Source organism: Rhincodon typus, chromosome 23 (genome assembly GCF_021869965.1).
Source record: "Rhincodon typus isolate 14 chromosome 23, sRhiTyp1.1, whole genome shotgun sequence".
NCBI lineage: Eukaryota > Metazoa > Chordata > Chondrichthyes > Orectolobiformes > Rhincodontidae > Rhincodon > Rhincodon typus.
In genome coordinates, this window is record NC_063354.1 from 38,395,548 (window position 1) to 38,417,967 (window position 22,420).

At 43.0% G+C, this 22,420-nt stretch overlaps 1 protein-coding gene across 9 annotated transcripts in view; it reads right to left on the bottom strand.

Annotated features, from left to right (window-relative positions):
- LOC109912679 (myosin-16) overlaps positions 1-22,420 on the bottom strand; it is a 269,712-nt gene that overhangs the window by 125,392 nt on the left and 121,900 nt on the right. The gene's annotated exons all lie outside the window — the stretch shown is intronic.

The window sequence follows — 22,420 nt, forward strand, 5'->3', positions numbered from 1 at the left end:
ACCTAAAAATCCTTTTTCCTTCATTAACAAATTATATTTACAGAAGCAATGGTCACATCAAACAAGCGTTAAAATATGTGAAACACAGCACCACCTGTTTACACCCAGTTGCCTGTCAATGCACCATCCCATTATGCCAGAGTAAAAGAGTAATTTTCTGAAAGATGCAACAGCTGACTTACTTGCCTTAGTATTCTGATAATTTAACACTCCATAGGAGTCATATTTTTCCTTCAAGACAAGTGAGAGTCCTAGATCATTAGAAAGTAGGAGGACTGGGTGGGGAAATTGTGCACAGTCAGTCATTCAAGATTTTTTCAGCGTGTGCTGCACACAATTTCCAGCAACAGGTGGGCACAGCCATTTTGTGTGAAAACACAGTTACAGCTAATGACTTCAGAACGGATCGTCAATTCAAACAAAATTTGCAGAATTTGTTATCTATGGGTTCAAAAAAAGCCAACGTCTGCAGAAGTATGGAACTCTTGAATCACCAAAACGATAAATAGGACTGAAAATAATAGAAAACAAGCACACTGCTGGGGTTTTAATATTCAAAGGCCCGGAAATATTCCATCTGTAAGTAATCATCTCTCAGTAAATAAGAAAAATCACAGTGTGAGGTGCATATACCAGACCAAAAGAATAGCATCTGTTCATCATTAAATAACCAGGGAATTATTAAAGAATGCATTGGGTTTGCTAAGTTCCACACTCCTCTACATGTTCTCACTACAATACTAGACTGCTTCACAAAACTACACAAAGTTTCAGGGATGTAATCTACTGATATACCTGCTCTGTCATGTGTTGTATGTTTTTCATATGAAATAATATATTATTTTCACGTGAAATGAGTGCCCGAGTCCTTTGCTGTCAATGATGATCTCATGACCAATAGCACCAGTGCTGAGATTAGTTCTCATTCCAGATTTTATTTAAATGAAGTTAAACTCCACAAACTGCAACTCCTTGGGACATCATACTGAAGTTGCACAGGACGTTGATGAGGCCTCTTCTGTAGCACTGTGTCCAGTTCTGGTTGCCCTATTATTGGAAGGATATTATCAAACTGGAGAGGGTACAGAAAAGATTTACCAGGATGTTGTCAGGGATGGAGGGTTTGAGTTATAAAGATAGACTAGGGCTTTTTAGCCTCGGAGCGAGAAGGTTGAGGGGTGATCTGGGAGGTTCATAAAATCATGAGGGACATAGATAAGGTGAAGAGCAAGGGTCTTTTCCCTATGGTGGGGGAGCTCAAAACAAGGGGGCATATTTTTAAGGCGAGAGGAGAAAGATTTGAAAAAGACATGAGAGGCAACTCTTTTGTTTTTTTAAACAGAGTTGTTTGTATGTGGAATGAACTGACAGAGGAAGCGGTGGATACAGATATAGTTACAACATTTAAAAGACATCTGGATAAGTTCATGAATAGGGATGGTTTGGAGGGATACGAGCCAAATGCAGGCAAGTGGGACTAGTCTGGTTTGGGAACATGGTTGGCATGGATTGGTTGGACCGAGCGGTCTTTTTGCATGCGGAATTAAATTAAATCTCCGGAGCACTGCCTGACTTCTGGATGACTAATACTGTAACGTTACCATTACCCTACCGTACAACCCATATGCCCCTACCACCCAGCTTGCCCACAGAAAACCTGATTGTCTAGGAAGGAACAGGGCAGCCAATGACTTGGATTTGAAGCCCCTTTGAGAAGGATGGACTCTTGACAGGGCCCTCAGCGGGGACACACCCGAGATTGGGTGTGGGTGGGGGAGGGGGGTGAGAATCACTATTTTCTGGATTCGGGTGGACCTTAGATCTGTCATGATGGTTCCAGGGTTGCCATGGCAAAGGCTGTTCTAATCAATCATTGTGGTCCTTTATGCATTGCACCACAACCTCCTTCTCGCAGCTAATGAAGGACTGTCCATCCTGTCTGCTGGACACTCATCGGCCAACTGGCACCAGATCACACTGAACACACTATCGTTAGAACAAGAGGGCCTTGACCACACAAGTGAGACTTCTAGTCCCACTTCCCCCTTCCCACAAGATCCCCACTGAAGTCTCCTGAAGTCAAATGGCCTGCCTGTTGAGCCAAAGATAACATAATGAAAGCTGGAAGGACGCGTCAGAGCAGCACAAGACAGTGATTCAGACAAAAAGTTTACATAATCAGTCTCTGTCTTTGTTATCTGCTGAGGGAATTGGAGAGAACAGATCATCAAGAGTGAAAGTTAAATCTAAATGAAAACCAAATGGAATCGTACCACAATCTCGCACTCACCACTAATAAATTTATCTTCAGAAAAATGGGTTATTCCCAATAAGAGCTGAATGTTACTACATGCTCAGAGTTCTATCAATTTTTGTTTTTCTACACGTTTTCCTTGTTAGTTCGATGAACCTTATTGAGTAAATAGCCAGATGAGTGAATTGATCCTAAAATTACTTTATGGATTGAAGAGTCATGTTACTCTAGTTTTTCTGGCAGGTTATCAAGCAAATTACTTTTTATTAAATTATTTGAAAGTAAATGGGTTCAACATCTGTCAACGCAGAAGATGAGTGGGTGATGATTGCTGCTTAGTTTCTTGCTCAGTCCTGCAACAGCCTCTCAGGAACCTGAAAGACTGACCTCTGAACTCCCCGCTGGCCTGTCTAATATCCACATCTGCTTCAGTAATCACAGTATTCCAGCCAGCTGACTCTTGACAGGTTTCAGAAACAGCAAACTCTCTGCATTGGTTGAGATACATTTTCTAGGCAACTGTTCAACTCCACTGGCAGACAGTGATGAGTGGGGTACCAAAGGGCTCAATGTCTGGACCCCAGCTATTCATAATATATACTGAAGATTTAGATGAGGGAACTAAATACAGCATCTCCAAGGTTATAGCCAACCCGAAGCTCAGTGGGAGGCTAAGCTGTGACAAGGAAGCAGGGATGCTTCAGTGTAATTTGGGCAAGTTGAGCAATTGGACAAACGCATAGCAGATGAAGTATCATGTGAGTAAATGCAAGGTTATCCACTTTGGTAGCCAAAACAAAAAGGCAGATTTTTGTCTGAGTGGCAATGGATTGGGAAAGTGGGAGGTACAACAAGGCCTGGGTATCCTCGTGCACCAGTCGCTGAAAGTAAGCATGCGGGTGCAGTAGGTGATGGTGAAGTCCGCAAGTGACATAAGTCAGCGTGCATCGCGGCAGATTCGAGAGAGAGAGTAGGGGCATCTTATTGCAATTGTACAGGGCCTTGGTGAGACCACACCTGGAGTATTGTGTGTAGTTTTGGTCTCCTTATCTAAGGAAGGATGTTCTAGCTATGGGGGGAGTGCAAAGAAGGTTTACCAGACCCATTCCTGAGGTGGCAGGAATGACATATGAAGACAGACCTGATCGGTTAGCACTATATTCACTGGCATTTAGAAGAATGAAGAAATCTATTAAATTCTGATAGGACTACACAGGATAATGCAGGATGGTATTCCTAATGGCCAGGAAGTCCAGATCAGAGGTCACAGTTTAAGGATATGTGGTGGGCCATTTGTGTCTGAGATGGGGAGAAATTTCTTCACCCAGAGAGAGTGTTGAGCCTGTGGAATTCTCTGCCACAGAATGCGGTTGAGGCCAAAACATTGAATGTCTTCAAGAAAGAGTTAGATGTAGTTTATTTGGCTAAAGAGATCAAAGAGTATGGGGGAGAAAGCAGGAACAGGGGACTGAGTTGGATGATCAGCCGTGGTCACCGTGAATGGTGCAGCAGGCTCAAACGGCCTGAATGGCCTACTCCTGCTCCTATTTTCTAGGTTTCCTCAGCTGTCTCTACAAGTATGGTTAAAACCAATTATTTAACCACTTTTAAGGCAGAGGGAGGCAGAATCTTGATTGCCAAGGGGTTGAAACATTATTGGGAATATGCAGGAATGTACACTTGGCCTTAAAATCAGATCAGCCATGACCCTACAACAGGACTTCCATTTGCAGTGCTGTCAACAGCACAAACCAAACAACCACTAGGTTCTGAAGAGTCACTGCACCTGAAACATTAACTCTGCTTTCTCTCCACAGATGCTGACAGCCCTCACCTGTCCAGTTTCTCCAGCAGTTTCTATTTTTGTTTCTGATTTCCAGTGTCTAAAGTACTTGGTTTTTTTGTTTAATCAGTGCCAATATGATCTCAATGTGAAAAGAAGCTGGAAACTCCAGAATACAGATAACTTCTAGTGCCGTTAATCTGTCCTGACCTGGACACTGTCCCATCTCGCAGGGACTGACAATTGGGATACACAAAGTAGTAGTTTATCCACATGTATGTGTTAATGCTATTCCTGCGTTTCCACCATGCATCGGAAGGGTGGGCGACGTGGGGGTGAGAGCACGAGTGAGAGCGCGCGAGCCTGACACGGAAGTGACATCAGGTCATGTGACATTGTACATAGAGGACACACTCCAGGTGAGTCATTCCGACATTTCCTATTGCTCTAAAATGTATAGAATGAACATGGTTCAATGTACAGTTCCAGTTATCAAGACCTGCTCCATCTCTAAGCAGGCTTAAACAACTGCGATTGTCATTTTGACTTTCGCTGAACAGGAAAGGCCAACTCAGTCTTTATAGCTGTGCTTACCTCTACCTTATGTGTCAGAGGTCCACACACTGGCTGGATCAGGTCTACCTTGCTGGCCTACGCCAAGTTAGCTCAGCCAGAGTTAGGTGTTAGTACAGGATATTTCTGTCAGCCCTCAGCAGAAGAGACAAAGGATCACTAGGCTCAAAACATTAACCGTTTTCCCTTGATAGACAAACCCGTTCCCCAATTCAAGGTCTATCACAGCCCCTTTCCCAGTTGGACTATCTACATATTGTTGCAAGAAACCCTTCTGGAAGCACCTAACAAATTCTGCCCCGTCCAAGACCTGGAACTAAGGGAGTCCCAGTCACGATTGGAGAAGTTAAACTCACCTATAACAACAACCCTGTTGTTTTTACATCTTTCCATGATCTGCTTACATTTCTATTCTTCTATCTCCCGCTGGCTATTGGGATACCTATAGTATAACCCCAGCATAGTGACTGCACCTTCCTTATTCCCATGTTCTACCCGTATGGCATCGCTGGATGGGCTGTCCAAAATGTCCTCTCTTATTACAGTGGTGACGTTCGCCTTAATCAGGAATGGAACTCCTCCGTCCTTTTTACACATCCTTCTGTATCACACTTGAAACATCTAAACCCTGGAACACTGAGCTGCCAGTCCTGCCCTTCTCTCAACAACGTTTCTGTAATGGCCACAACATCATAGTTCTATGACTAATCCAGGCTCTAAACTTATCTTCCTTACCCGTTATAATCCCCAAATAAACACACTTCAGACTGCCAGTCCTGCCATTTTCATTAACCTGGCCCTGCCTGTTCTTCCTATTAGACCTACTTAACCTCTAGCCTTTCCTCAAATACTCCATATGCTGACCCGCTGCCTCTGGTTCCCTTTCCTTTGCCATACCAGATCAAACCCTCCCGAGTGGCACTAGCAAACCTCCCTGCCACGATACTGGTCCCGTCAAGTTTAGATGCAACTCCTGCTCTGGAAAAGATCCCAATGACCTAGATATCTGAACCACTCCCTCAAACACCAGCTCTTCGGCGGTGCATTCAGTTGTGTTACCTTGGACTCACTAGCAAGCATGTGGCACAGGGAGTAATCCTGAGATTACAACCCTAGAAGTTTTGTTTTTCAACTTTCTACCGAATTTCCTAAATTCCCTTTGCAGGATCTCATCTCTCTTCCTGCCACGTCATTAGCCCAAAAATGTGCGGGTTAGGTGGATTGGCCATGCTAAATTGTCTATTGTGTCCAGAGGGTGGATTAGCCATGGTAATAATGTGGGGTTATGGAGTTGATTAGTACCAATATGGACCTCAACCTCTGGCTACTCACCCTCCCTATTCAGATTATCCTGTGCCCACTCAGAGGCATGCTTGGCCCTGGCACAAAGGAGTCAACACACCATTCCTGGAGTGTAGCCCACGGCCACAAAGGTGCCACTCTCCATTTTCGTATGCACAAAACCGATTATTTCTAACATTCCTCAGGCCTGACAGGGGCTCAAAAGATCTGAAACCTCAAGTCTGCTTCTTGCTCCCTAGATACTGGCAGGTCTTCCTGGCAGTTCCAGCATCTTGTGTTTTTATTTCAGCATGGCAGAATGCGTGAAGGCAGGGGCCCCTTAGTCTGTGCGGGTCAGGAACAGATATATTAACAGCCACCGGGACCTGCAAGTCTTTCAGTGACATGTATAATGGACGTTGGAGAAGTAGGAGTGAGCCTGATAAACACTGAAGCGTTGAACAGCAGGCCTTTAGTTCTCCATCACGACAAAAGAATCAATTTTTGGGAGAATTCGGACTTTGGCATAATTTATATATTTATGCTACATAGTTAAAAAAAGGATTTTTTTTTGAAAAAGGGACACCCAAAATGCGGCCAACCAACTAGCTTGATCAAACACGAGCAAATTGTCTAACTTTCTAGTTTGTTTTTTTTTTGGAATGTGCCATTTACTGACTTGTTTATTTCTTCTATCAGGTTCCTAGGTTGCTGGATCCTCTTCCACTTTTTCCGGTTTTCCTTTCGACCTGATTATTCCCCAGTCTCTAACGGCTGTACATACTCCATGTACCTCTTACGTATTTGATTGATTTCCCACATTATATCTCAGTTATGCCTTCTAACTAATTTTGTTATCCAGTAAATTTCTACAAGTGCACACACAAGTAACCCATTTCCTTCTTATTAAACCGTGCTTTTTAGTGATATCTTCCCCAATTACATTGTCTGGTCTGTTCAGGGGATGGGGACTCATCTATTGAATGTTTTTCTTCCATTCACAATAATCTTCATCAGTTTTGAGTTTAAAGGTTAAAAAGAAAGCAACATTTTACCTTAGATTCCCAAACCTTGCAGAATTAACACAGCGTTCGTAGTTCCCAAGTATCAAGCTGCTCCATAATTTTTAAATTCCATATTTGCAATAAGTCTCAGAGGTGCAATGAATTGAGAGTAACACAGTCTTTTTAACATGTTCCAACTTCTAAACGAAACACTTACTTATTCAGGGCCTCATTCTTGTGAGCTGTTTAATTTTACAATAAAACATGTGCGGGAATGTCACTTCAATCGACCTCCTACTCCATTAAACTTTATTGCTTTTTTAGTGTTTCTGACGGCACAGAAGAAAACTTATTAACAAGCAGTCAGAAAGAGCAATCACTCATTGAGATAGACCCCACTTTTTTAGGCCCAGCAGGGTCTGAACCAACAGCTTTGAACCAATGACAGAAAACAGTGGAAATACACAGCAGGTGCATTAACATAATGAGAGAAGACAGGCCAATGGTTGGATGATGCATCCAAATGCATCAAGAGTTACAAAACGAGGTTCTCTTTACACAGATGAGCCTGCTATGCATTCTAAGCTTTTTGCTCCCTTTATTTCAATCTTTTTAGTACTTTGCAGTTTGTCTTTTTAACCTCAATATTTATGAGTGGAATTTTAATTAAAACCTTCCAATAGGAACCTGAAGACTAGATGGCAGTGACATTATCATGAGTTATAATCAATTACAGTTAAATGCAATTTGACCTGACAACTTTAACGTTTGTATATAATTGTTAAGTGAAAGTAATAATGTTGCTTTTCACTGGCAGCTTTGCTTTTGAGGTTCAACAATCTTTCCTTTTTCTTTCTTCCTCCTCAGGTTGAGGCACGGTTCTAGTACCTTGAGTACTTCAACTGCCTTCCAAAATTTCATCCAAGGGTCTTCTATTCATTAATAGCTGGTTATTTGGCAGGATCAGAATTTATGAAGAAGTTACGTTCACAAATGTGCGTCTTCCAGAGCCTTCATAATGGTAATTTAACGAAGAGGATTAGGGTAGATCCTGTTCCGAAATTCTCCCTTTCTGGTACAGAGATAGTGGGGTGTCACAGCACGAGAAAAAGGCAACAGTAAATCCGACACTGGACAACAGTATTAAACAAGCTGGATCGGATCAGCTGCCTGTTATACATCACCCTCCATTTTCATTTCAATCGAGAGAGAAATGATTATCTGATCTCATCTCTTTCACATTCTACCCAAAGCTAAAACGACCACCTATTCTCACATTCACATTGGCACCTCTGCTTAGATTGCTTAGTTTCAGCTTAGCAAATAATTTGTATATGACAACATAAATAGGAGCAGGAGTAGGCCATCTGGCCCCTCGAGCTTGTTCTGCCATTCAATAAGCTCATGGTGGATCTTTTTGTGGACTCAGCTCCACTTACCGACCCACTCGCCATAACCCCTAATTCTTTTACTGTTCAAAAATTGATCTTTGCCCTAAAAACGTTGAAAGAGGCAGTGTAACTGCTTCACTGGGCAGGAAATTCCACAGATTTACAACCCTTTGGGTGGAGAAGTTCCTCCTCAGCCCAGTCCCCTTATTTTGAGATTATGTCCCCCAGTTCTAGTGTCACCCACCAGTGGAAACAACCTCCTTGCTTCCATCTTATCTATTCCATTCATAATTTTATGTTTCTATAAGATTCCCCCCTCATTCTTCTAAAGTCCCAGTCTACTAAATCTCTCCTCATAAACCAACCCTCTCAACTCTGAAAGCAACCTCTTGGACCTTCCTTATTCAAATAACACTTGTAACAACACAACATTTTCACACAGATACACTACTGAAGCTTCAAATGCCTTTTACCGGTATTGCTCTGGCAGGGCACTGCCATTACAGCCTCTGTTGCTCGCATTGATATGGAAGAATTTGTAAGATATTGCTGAAAATAGAGACATGTTCAAGAAGCTTTTCATCTTCCACTCATCTGGACAAATGCAAGAATGCAAAAATTCAAACGATCACAACAATTTATACCACAGGAGAAAAGACTGCTTATTGTTTGCTAACTTGATTCCAATTTATCAAGGTATTGGCATGGAGAAATCAATACAGTACAAATCAAGTTCCCTGGTAATTCACAAAAGAAACAACTCTTGTAGAATTAAAAGAATTATACATTTAACCCAAGTAGTGAGCATTTGCCACAAGGAATGATGTCATTCCTCGTATATAGTTATATTCAATAAAGACAGTTGCTGCTCTCTCACTAATGAGAATCTCCAATTCGAATGGTAACCAGATCCACAGCAAGCCTTGTCAAGAGCCTGAAGAAGTGAAGCTCAGGTGAGTAAGAACCATGAAGACAGCCCAGCGACTAGCAACCAGAAAACGATCAGCAACACATTTCTGTCCAGAAGCCTATACAAAGGGCTAAATTTACAAGAGAAGGAACCCACACAATATCAGTGTAAGGGCTCGAAAGATCAGAATAATGTGGTTGCCGCAGCCCACACAGCAAGTAACTCAATTATATGTAAAAACAGCTTTACCTTCATCAGAGCCACCAGAAAACATGCAGAGCCCTGACCAGGTTGGGTTTTGGGTAAATTCACACCGACAGCTCAGTAAATATTGTTCTGCAGCAAATCTCAACAAAGAAACCAGATAAGGCCCAGGTTATTATATTTTTGTGCATCATCAGTAGCAGTGTTGATGTTTAAATGGGTGACCTTTTGTTTTTAAACTATGACCCCCAGTTCTAGATTCTCCCATAAGAGGAAACATGCTTTCAACATCCACCTGGTTAAGTCCCCTCAGGATCTTGTCTGTTTCAATTCATTCACCTCTGACTCTTCTAAACTGCAGAGGATACCAGCTTAGCCAGTCCTACTTTTCTTCATGAGGCAATCTGCTCATTCCACTTTTCAGCAATATTCAAATTCATAAAATGTTTTTGAATTATAAATCTGCAGAAAGAACATATTTAGAATTTGTTACATTTCTGCCCAGAGCCTGACTGAATTCTTCCAGTGCTCCTGTCTGAAGGGATTGAGGATATGACAAGGCAGCAACATGTTTCCCTAAAAGGATACAACGGGGATAAATTAAGATGAGGTGAACTAACCAACATTCTCTTTAATGACTGACTGATAGAACCCCCATGGACTACATGCCTGACAAGGAATATACACTATAAAATATCAAGTGTACTGATATTGTCATACAACACTTCAATGTGCAACATGGTGCATGGAGAGAAGTTTCCTTTTCCATTGCACTTTCCGTAACTTCCAGTTTGAAATGTTTTGCCTTCAGGCTGAACGTGGAATAAATTAAAATAGTCTTAAACATGAAGACAATTACAACGGTATTGAAGCTCCTAATTCTGGAATAATCAGTACGGGGAGAAGTTCAATCTTATTGAACCCCCTGTAGTTTACAAAACATTTTGACTTGAAATATACTTTGCAAATTTTATGAATGAAATAGCTTTTGCTTTAAACCAAAAGTAACAGTTTAAGTTACTAGCTTTAGTCCAAACTCAGAAATTGGTAATCCTTCATTCCTTTTGGGAAAGGGGTGGCTAATACCAGAGCAGTCGGTTGAGCGGAAGAAAATATAAATGTCAAGTGGTTTTGGATGGGAGAACCGAGTGACACAGTTGTGTGGCACATTTGCAACTCACTCACAGGGGTAAGATTAAATTTAGCCCTGGATATGGAATATGTACATTTGAAACATCAGTGGGGATAAAGGAGTTGAGGAGTCAGGGTGCCTAATATGTCAGGAAACATTCAACAAGGATGACAAATACCTCGAATGGTACAACTGCGTTAAAAAAATGGTTCACAGATAAGCTAGTGAAATAGCTGAGGGGAGAGAATTAGAAAACATAACCAAAAGGAGGACAGTAAAGGTAAAGAAGGCTAGGAAAGGAGCTGCAGAGGATAGTGAGCAGAGAGTGCTGTCGCTGAACCACAGTTGACACAATTTCTTTCAGAAATACTGTAATGATGCAAAGATGTAATGATTGTGCATTGATTTTTAATTCTGCTGAAGTCATGAGAAAAGCACCCTCACTGCGACTTTTTTTAGTTTAGACATGGCCATGTTCTATTCCAGATTCCAGCTTAGAGTGCCTTTCACAGGATTTCTGAAAAGAAATGTGGAAGGCACTTATGTTCCTGACTTGAATGGGAAAGCTGCTATTAAAAGCTCTGTTGTGAGAAACTTATATTGCTATATTATAGGCACTGGACTGTCCCATGAAGTATTTCTTAAAAAAAAAAGTTTCCAAACATCTTTAATTCCCAATGAGAACCTGAAAATAATTGAGACATCTGATTACATTACACCTGAGGAAAACATGGCCTCATTGTGGTGTGCAAATGAAGTCACAATATGTATCACTGATCTCCATTCATCACCCAAATACTATCACAGATTCCCTACAGTGTGGAAGCAGGCTATTCAGCCCATTTAGTCCACACCCCCTACCCTATAACCCTGCATTTCCCGTGGCAATTCACCTAGCCTGCACATCCCTGGACATTTTGCGAAATTGAGCATGGCCAATCCATCACCGTGGGAGAAAACCAGCACAAATAAGGAGAGGATGTGCAAACTCCACACAGATGGTCGCCCGAGGGTAAAATCGAATCCGGGTCACTGGCACCATGAGGCAGCAGTGCCAAGCACTGAGCCACCATTCTGCCTCACAGGAGAAGGATCTTAATCGACCATACAAGCAGACATCATTGAAATGAAACAGATGAGTCATTCTAAGCCGCTGGAACATACCTGGCAAAGTTGTATAAAATTGTGGTATTAAAGACAATATAGAGAAAAAAAGAAACAAACTAAATAGTGTATTTCAAACAAAGGAAAATGGAACGATGCTGTCAATGCATCAAGTTTCTCTCCCGGCTCACTTTCTCACAGTTTCTACTTACCCGTCTCCTTCATTTCCCAGCCTCTCTTTTCTTTTCCCTTTTCTGCCCAAATTGTATTTTGTCTCAGACTCCTTACCTGTCCCTTACATTTCCATTGCTTTCCTGCTATCTCTCTTACTGGCTCCCTTTTTGCTTCTACCTCTCTTACCCTGTCCCTGTGCCTCTTGCTTCCTTCCCTATCTTGCCATGTGCTTGTAATTCTATCTTTCTACTCCAATGTCCTCACAGTTCTTCCAATTCCTCCGTCTTCTCTCATACATTGTTTCACTCTCAGTCCACCTGCCTCTTTTTGTCACTCTTCCTCACCAATCCAACTTGCCTTCAATGCTACCCAGGTCTCTCTTCTCCCTTCCTTTATCCCTCAATGTCCCTTGCTTTTCACTCTCCTTTCTCTCTTTGTTGCCAAGTGTTTCAAAGCCTCTTCTTTACTGGGTCAATGTCTATGTCCCAGCTTCACTCCTTCAACATTTTTTTTTTAAAAAACATCTTTCCGTCTGTCAGCATACCTAAAATGCAATAAAGATATAGCAAGCACTTAGACAGGAGAATTGGCAACTCTTGCCTGGCAAGGTTTCAGAAATCCATAGCTACAGTTTTGGAAAAATACCATATGGTTTAATGGTCGATCATTTACATACAGAGAAGATTTAGAACACCTGCTTGGCACCAGATCACTACAATCCTCTCTAACACAAGGCTTTGATCCAAGAGGCTAATGTACTTTCAGACGTCCTTTAATTCAGGAAAGAATATCTTCAATAGATCTTCATGAGACAAGAAAATGTGAGCAGTGATTCAAGGACAATGCACAGCAAAGAAAATACTTGAACTGGCTGCTGCTTCCAATGGATTTAATCCAACTATCTTCTTCAAGATCGTGTGTTCGGAAGATTGTGTTAGCCCTCTAACACTAAGGACAAACAGAATTTTAAATTGATCTGTGCTAAGCATATTACAAAATGAAATCAATCACATCCATGCAGAAAGTAGATATGCTTATATTAGTTTTGGATTTCTTTCACCGATTATTTTGCACCTTCTCCTTTGTTTAAAGTTACAATGGTCTCCTGGATCATCACTTAGCCTGCTGCACCTAAATCTTCCCAAAACACTAATGCAAGCCAATCTCCTGCATTGTGCTCACTATAACAACTTGGAGAGTGATGTGTCCTTCCCATTGTCTTCATTCTGCTTACTGAGTAAACCCCTGTCCTCCTGACCTAATTGACTTTACACATCACCTGTCTTTAAATCTTTTATGTGAGCTTTTCTCCTTTATTCTTTCATGGGATACACACGAGGCCAGAAGTCGTGCCCATCCTCATTTGCCTTTCAACTAAATGGCTTGCTCAGCCAATGTAGAGGGCAGTAAAGAGTCAACCACACCGCTGCATCCAAACTGGTGTCAGTGCACTTGAGGCTCCCATTGGGCAGCAGAAACAAACTGTGGAAACTCATCATTGGGTAGAAGGAGATGCTGGATTCAAGGAAATTGATAAATCGTCTGTGAAGCTGTGGTAGCATGACTGAGCAGTCTAAGGCACTGGACTCAAGATCCACTTTCTGTAGAGGTATTGGTTCAAATGCATCACTTCCAGTCTTGATCTGAGATTCGCTTTCAGATGCTGTGCCATCTTATCGGGGGAGGTGATGGCCTAGTGATATTATTACTGGACTGATAATCCAACGACCTGGCTAATGTTCTGGTGAGAGATAGTACGAACTGCAGATGCTGGAGAATCCGAGACAACAAGGTGCAGGGCTGGATGAACACAGCAGGCCAAGCAGCATCATAGGAGCAGAGAGGCTGACGTTTCGGGCCTAGACCCTTCATCAGAAAAGGGGGAGGGGAAGGGGGTTTTGAAATAAATAGGGAGAGAGTGGGAGGCGGATAGAAGAGGGATAGAGGAGAGGATAGGTGGAGAGGAAACAAACAGGTCGAAGAGGCGGGGATGGGGCCAGGAAAGGTGAGTGTAGGTAGGGAGTTAGGAAGGGGATAGGTCAGTCCAGGGAGGACGGACAGGTCAAGGGGGCGGGATGAGGTTGGTCGGTAGGAGATGGAGGTGCGGCTTGAGGTGGGAGGAGGGGATAGGTGGGAGGAAGAACAGGTTAGGGAGGCAGGGACGAGCTGGACTGGTTTTGGGATGCGGTGGGGGGAGGGGAGATTTTGAAACTTGTGAAATCCACATTGATACCATTGGGCTGCAGGGTTCCCAAGCGGAATATGAGTTGCTGTTCCTGCAACCTTCGGGTGGCATCGTTGTGGCACTGCAGGAGGCCCAGGATGGACATGTCGTCTGAGGAATGGGAGGGGGAGTTGAAATGGTTCGCGACTGGGAGGTGCAGTTGTTTGTTGCGAACCGAGCGTAGGTGTTCTGCAAAGCGGTCCCCGAGTCTCCGCTTGGTTTCCCCGATGTAGAGGAAGCCACACCGGGTACAGCGGATGCAGTATACCACATTGGCAGATGTGCAGGTGAACATCTGCTTGATGTGGAAAGTCTTCTTGGGGCCTGGGATGGGGGTGAGGGAGGAAGTATAGGGGCAGGTGTAGCACTTCCTTCGGTTGCAGGGAAAAGTGCCGGGTGTGGTGGAGCTGGAGGGGAGTGTGGAGCGGACAAGGGAGTCACGGAGAGAGTTGTCCCTCCGGAAAGCAGATAAGGGTGGGGAGGGAAAGATGTCTTTGGTGGTGGGGTCGGATTGCAGATGGCGGAAGTGTCGGAGGATGATGCGTTGGATCCGGAGGTTGGTGGGGCGGTACGTGAGGACGAGGGGGATTCTTTTTTGGTTTTTATTGCGTGGACGGGGTGTGAGGGATGAGGTGCGGGAGATGTGGGAGACACGGTTGAGGGCGTTCTCGACCACCGAGGAGGGGAAGTTACGGTCCTTGAAAAACGAGGACAACTGAGATTACGGGAGTGGAATGCCTCATCCTGGGAGCAGATGCGGCGGAGGCGAAGGAATTGGGAATAGGGGATAGCATTTTTGCAGGAAGGTGGGTGAGAGGAGGAGTATTCTAGGTAGCTGTGGGAGTCGGTGGGCTTGAAATGAATATCGGTTTCTAGGTGGTTGCCCGATATGGAGACTGAGAGGTCCAGGAAGGGGAGAGAGGTGTCTGGTGACTCGGGTTTGAATCCCACCACAGCCGATGGTGGATTTTGAATTCAATAAAAATCTGGAATTATAAGTCCATTGATTACCATGAATCCATTGACGACTGTTGCAAAAACCCATCTGGTTCACTAACATCCTTGAGGGAAGGAAACGGTCATTCTTATCTCGTCTAACCTATATGTGACTCCAGGCTCACAGTAATGTGGTTTATTCTTAACATTGCTCAGAGGGCTGAGGGATGGGCAATAAATACTGACCCAGCCAGCAATGCTGTCATCCAATGAATAAATAAACGTCATTTGGTAGACTAGAACTCGAATATTTCTGACCAAGGATGCATTTTGTCAAAGTGTTTCATCTTGCACTCAGCAAGGTAAGTGACAGCCATTTGCTCATTCGTTGCTCAGAGACAACCCTGTTGAAAATGTAAACAAAGCCTGGTTGTTAACTGTCAATCATCACAAATGGGTGCATTCTACACAGCAAAACCTCTGCCAATCAGCACTCTCCCTCCCATGTTTATATAATTATTGGTTTTCCCCCTTGAAAGGATATTCTTGTGAAACACCCTGATAAGTGAAAGACAAAAAGGTTTGGCAAAAATGTGCCTTTTTATCAGCAATACTGAAATTCATACGGCAGCAATACCCTCATCACCCTGTCCTCTGTACCATCAAAGGCTCTCGGCAACTCAGACCCCAAGAGAAAAGGGAAGGCTGGCTTATAACTCAGATATCCAAGTCAAACCATTCTCCCTCATTTCTCACTGCACCCATGCCCAACATATCCAACTTTTCCATTCCCTAAATATTTAGGAATCTGGTGCTCCAGTTAGCTCAATCCAGCTAAATTTGGTCAGAAATCACACAACATTAGGTTATAGTCCAACAGGTTTATTGGACAATAATCTGGTGTTGTGATTTCTGACCTTTTCTACCCTAGTCCAACACCAGCACCTCCAAATCACAGCTAACTTTGGCAAGGCATTTTACTGTTCCTCCAAATTTCCTGCACCATCCAGTAGAAGCTACAGTGACTTGGCCTTCCAACAATCCCTCCATCCCAATGTGACTTCTCGTGAATTTTTTTTTTTTTTTTTTTAAATTGATTAAAGCACTGGTTAAGCCTCACTTGGAGGATGACGTTCACCCTCTGGGAAGCACATAGCAAGAAGGATGTCAAAGTTGCGAGAGAGCGCTCAGCCAAGATTTAGGAGCACGGTACCAAGGAGAAGGGGCTCCGATCGTATGGAGAGATCAAGGAAGCTGGAGATATCCTGTTTAGTACAGGGACAGTCAATAGGAGAAGGTCAAAAATCAGTGGTTTTGATGGAGTAGCCAAGGGGAAACTATTTGCAGCAACAGAAGGGTTGGTAACCAGAGCGCATAGATTCAGAGTGATGGGCAAAAAAAGAACCTAAAAGCAATACTGAGGGAAATATAAATTGTCTTGTTTCAGAATAGGCAACCTGTGAGAGGGCGATGGAACCAGATTCAACATGAACATTCAAATGGAAGTCAGATAATTACTTGAAAGGGAAACATTGCTTTGATTTGGGGGAAGGAGAGGGAGTGGAGTTAACTGTATGATTCTTTTGGGCAGAGAACGTAGATTGTTAAAACAATTTTAAGGCAGAGGTAGATCAATTTTTGATTGCTGAGGGGCTGAAAGATTAATCGGGGGTATATAGAATGTAGCGTTGAGGTACAATCAGATCAACCACGATCTTATTGAATGGTGGAGCAGGCTGAAAGGGCCAAAGGGCCTACTCTAGTTCCCTGTTCATATGTTTTCAAAGCATTTGCTATTCTAAGTGGTCTCCTCTCGGTCCGTAGCATTTTGGTGATTTTTTTTATTCCAAATCAATCAGTCTCTGTTCTCATTTTACATCTTTTCATCTCCTCCTCAGGGATGAGTCAGAGACACCATGTACCGCACTCTGCTCTGTGAAATATGGGTCAGTTCAGAACCACAACAAAGTCACATCAAGAAAGGCTCCATTACCACACTGGTGTCGGCTGCCTGGGTACCAGCAGAAAGCTTTGCGGCTTTCGTGAGTTCATACTGGTTAACATGGCACACACTTTTATTAGTAACTCATCAAGAATTGGGAATAAAGTTGCTGTAAATCTGAGTCAAGACCGACCTCTATTCCAAGCCATATTATCTTGCAGTGTGGTACCAGACTTTCTGACTGCAGTGATATGATGAAGTGCAATCTAAATATGGCTGAAAGCAGCATTGTGAGCTTAAGGGGCTGTGCCCAAAATTAATGACATCCAGGTCTTTACAGTCGGCTGCCTTTAAACAATCACACCATGGTCACCATAGGAAACTGGGAGATATTACAGATGCCCTTTAATTTCATGTGCTGAAAAGTCCTACTTTGAAGGAGCAGTGGTTTAATTTGTAACTGCTTGGATTGAAAACTGATATCATCTTAAAATTAAAATGCTCTCTGACACATCGAAAAGCACATATTCAGTGCCAAATGAATATTGAATAACTTTTCTCTCTTTATTAAAAAAGGGACATATCTTCGATTGCTGAAGTTTTCCATTAACTTACAATGGTACTTGTTTGCTACTTAGAGAGTGTGCATGCAAGTGGTCATGGAGCTTCAATGTAAAGGAGTATGACTGGGGAAACTGAAAATGCAGAAAACAGTCTGCAGCTTGTGCAGAAAGAGAAGCAGCGTAAAGGCGTCGGTTTTGGTGAGAACTCTGACCTGAACTGCACCAAATAAAAAGGTCACTGACAAGAAACTCGCTCCACAGATGCCGACAACTGCTGGGCATTGGCACCATTTTCTGTCTTCGTTTGCTAAAAAAAAAACTCTGATGAGTTTCTCCAATTGTTGCTTATCCATCTGAATGATGTTGGTCATCATTCAACTTTTTAGCTGCTCTGCACTCATAGCTAATGCATCATCTCTCTGGTTCAGTTTCTCCATAAGGGTCTGCAGTTTTCTGGTTTGAGCTGTGACAATAAACATAGACATCAGATTCGAAATGGTATCCCAATTTTTTTTTTTGGGCTTTTCAATATGCCAGTAAATCTGAACTTCCTTTATCTTCTATTTATGCACATGATGCATATTGCAAGGTCTGAAGGCTGAGAAAGGGCATATATGACTTTTGGCTTCTAGCTTCACAGGATATGGGTTTTGCTCACTAGGCCAGCATTTTCTGCCCAACCCTATTGCCCAGAGGGCATCTAAGGGTCAACCATACACTGCTGTGGGTCTGGAGTCACATGTAGGCCAGACCTGGTAAAGATGACATTTTTCCTTCGCGACAAAGGACATTATTGAACCAGATGAGTTTTTATGACAAATCAATAGGCCTAACACAATCATTATTAGGCTAACCTTTTCTTTATTCCAAGGTAGAATAACTGAATTCAAATTTCATCTCAGTTTGGGAAGGTGGTTTCGGGAAGGTGGTTTCAGGAAGGTGACATACAGTGATTTAAGATTATTCAATGTCCAGAGAAGCTTAAACTGGATCGCTACTATTAAATAGTGGGGTATATCAAATGTCACGGGTTACTTGGAAAGAGTGCATCTTTAAACTAAGCCCCAATACTTTGCACACCATCACAAATATTTAAATACTTAAGTAAACAATCTAGATAATCAATTTGCCTGACGGACTGCTATTCAGGTTTTGTTATTAACAAGAAAGTAACTATTTATTATTTGAAAATGGTTCTTTAACACAGGCAGAGAAACAAAACTAAAAATTTACCACTCAGAGATAGTAGGAGCTGCAGATGCTGGAGAATCTGAGATAACAAGGTATAGAGCTGGATGAACACAGCAGGCCAAGCAGCATCAGAGGAGCAGGAAAGCTGACGTTTCTGGCCTAGACCCTTCTTCAGAAATGGGGGAGGGGAAGGGGGTTCTGAAATAAATAGGGAGAGAGGGGGAGGTGGATAGAAGATGGATAGAGGAGAAGATAGGTGGAGAGGAGACAGACAGGTTAAAGAGGCAGGAATGGAGCCAGTAAAGGTGAGTGTAGGTGGGGAGTTAGGGAGGGGATAGGTCAGTCCAGGGAGGACGGACAGGTCAAGAGGGCAGGATGAGGTTAGTAGGTAGGAGATGGGGGTGGGGCTTGAGGTGGGAGGTAGGACAGGTTAGGGAGGCGGGGACAAGCTGGGCGGTTAGGGGAGGGGAGATTTTGAAGCTTGTGAAATCCACATTGATACCATTGGGCTGCAGGGTTCCCAAGTGGAATATGAGGTGCTGCTCCTGCAACCTTCGAGGGGCATCGTTGTGGCACTGCAGGAGGCCCAGGATGGACATGTCATCCAAGGAATGGGAGGGGGAGTTGAAATGGCTTGCGACTGGGAGGTGTAGTCGTTTAGTACAAACCGAGTGTAGGTGTTCCGCAAAGCGGTCCCCAAGCTTCCGCTTGGTTTCCCCGATGTAGAGGAGGCCACAATGGGAACAGCAGATATAGTATACCACATTAGCAGATGTGCAGGTGAACATCTGCTTGGTGTGGAAGGTTTTCTTGGGGCCTGGGATGGGGATGAGGGGGGAGGTGTAGGGGCAGGTGTAGCACTTCCTGCGGTTGCAGAGAAAGTGCTGGGGGTGGTGGGGCTGACAAGAGAGTGGTCCCTCTGGAAAGCAGATAAGGGTGGGGAGGGAAAAATGTCACCTCAAGCCCTACCCCCATCTCCTACCTACTAACCTCATCCCGCCCCCTTGACCTGTCCGTCCTCCCTGGACTCACCTATCCCCTCCCTGACTCCCTACCTACACTCACCTTTACTGGCTCCATCCCCGCCTCTTTGATCTGTCTGTCTCCTCTCCGCCTATCTTCTCCTCTATCCATCTTCTATCCGCCTCCCCATCTCTCCCTATTTATTTCAGAACCCCCTTCCCCTCCCCCATTTCTGAAGAAGGGTCTAGGCCCAAAACGTCAGCTTTCCTGCTCCTCTGATACTGCTTGGCCTGTTGTGTTCATCCAGCTCTACACCTTGTTATCTTAAATTTACCATTCTGCTTTTTAAACAGTACTCTTGTCAAATCACAAGCATATACATTTATTCACAAATAAGACAAAAAGACAGCTTGACACAAATATGATGGATGGACAAACACAAAAAACAAAAAGAAAAAATACTCAGTTGATGAAAAGCCCAGACCACAAGATGCAAAGCTGTTTCTCACAGTTCTTTTGATTTTACCAATGATGACATGATGTCACCTGCAGAGCAATAGTCAGTCTTCAATTTGATTTCTGATCAGCTAGACCTCGGTCTTTTCTTTTATTAGCACTTTGTGGCTGCTCTGCAGTCATGAGTCTACAACTGGACCAATCCAAGCCCTGTGCTCAACCATTTTTCCTTAACTGCAAGGCCCAAGATGCCACTCTCTCAATATAACAACCATACTGCTCCAAAAACAAGAGTTTTGTGCAGCTAAGAAAGTACACCAAACAATTCCATTTGTTTTTCAAATTGCAAAACTCCACAGGTATTTTGGCAATACAGGAACATCTGAACTCCATGTTCAGCTACTGGCCCAAAAGTAAAATATGTGGTCCCTTAAATGGAAAAAAAAACAAACAGATAAAAGGTAACTTCTGAATATTTGAAATGGATTAAGAAAATAGATTGGAGGGGGCAAACATTTACAGCAATTTTTTAAAAAAAACTTGCATTTATATAGTGTCTCGCACATTCTCAAGATGTCTCAAAATGACGTACAGCTAATTAAATATTTTTGAAGATAAGTCGCTACTGTAGGAAAAACTGCAGCCAACTGGTACATAACAAGCCACAACAATGAGTTAATGATCAGATAATCTGTTTTAGTGATGCTGATTGAAAGATCTCTATTTGCCAGGACTCTGGGGATACAACCCTGCTTTTCCTAGAATGTCAGGGGATTTTTTTTACATTAAGAGGAGAGGCATGGGAAGGGCATGAAGTGGATATTTCATCTGAAAGACAACTCTTTGAACAGTGTAGTATTTCCTCAATACTGCATTTAAACACACAGGTTTTTGATGTGAAAACACAACCTTTAGATTGAGAGGCAAGAATGCATTTAATGAACAACATAATACTACAAAGGGATGTTACATATTGCATAAAATTATATTTTTTACCTTTAGTATAAATTGTTGTGTTTGGCTGAAAACTGGCATTCTTGCATTTATCCTGATCAATGAAAGATGAAAAGCTTTGGCAACATGATGTGTTTCTCAGCAACATTCAAGGATAGAACTTTTCTGAACAGAGGAATCAAGATGGGTTGACTCACCTTCATCATATGGATGATGATTTGTGCTCGTGTGAAATACAAATCTCTGTAAATTCAACCTCACGACTCACTTTGCATCACAGTTTACACTGAATATTAGCACATCCAGAATGTACTTCGTAACATCAGGGCGGATTTTGTGTTGGAAGTATATTTCCAAGTCTCATCATGTCCTCAATCACACTATATAGTAAATATTTTCCCAAAGCAATAATCTGAATTGTCAGGCTTCGTCTCATTAACTTGTAACAAAACAAGTATGAGGGCAAATGGTTAACTGTGACCATGACAACTGTGGGGAGCAGAGGAAAAAGAATGATTTGTTTTCATAATCAAAACAATCTTTGTTCTGCCATTTAATTCCTCACACATATAGGTGCAATTGCAGGAAAATAACTGTAACATCATTTCAGGTTAAAAATCAGCACCGCACTGGTGTTATCTTTTTTGTTAACTTGTGTATCCTTCAAGTACATGCTCCTGCTGGGTGCACAGGTACATTGTCTTCACCTAATTGAGACAGTGTTGCATACTTTTGTTAATTCCTCCACATACATAACATTGCCATACACAACATGGAACATGCTCATCACGTCCCAACAGACTGGTCACAAAACAGGCTGAAAACTGAAGAGAAAAGGCCACCCCTGTTTACGAATGGCAATAGCGAGCCTGTCCTGCTTCTAACTTTGAAACATGAGGCAAATTTTACTCTCTCCCCAAGGTCAGGTTTGGTTGCAACGCAGCATTTGATTAGACATGAGGGAGATATGTAGGGAACTGACCACTGTCCCAGCTCCACCTCAATTAAGACCACGGCGGGATGACTCATGGACAGTTTTCCCATCCTGCAAACAATCGAGACCCTCAAATAGGCAACTAATGTCCACCCAATGGCCTTATCCCATAATATTAAACAAGTGGTGGGTGGGGTCTCACCACATCGGGAGCAGGATAAGTAAACTGATGCTTGTGAGCTCCCACAGATGGTCCCTCATCGGCCGGGGCCTCTGGCATCGGTAGACAGGGATAGGGAGGGCATGGTAACTGCTACCCCCCTGGTCTTATTGCTGATGCCTTGACCCCACGTGCATCCCCACACCACCTCCACCAGTTATCAATGACCTGTTGCCTGGGATACAGAAGCCTTCCTATGCCTTGGATGGATGTCATCCCAGCAGCAA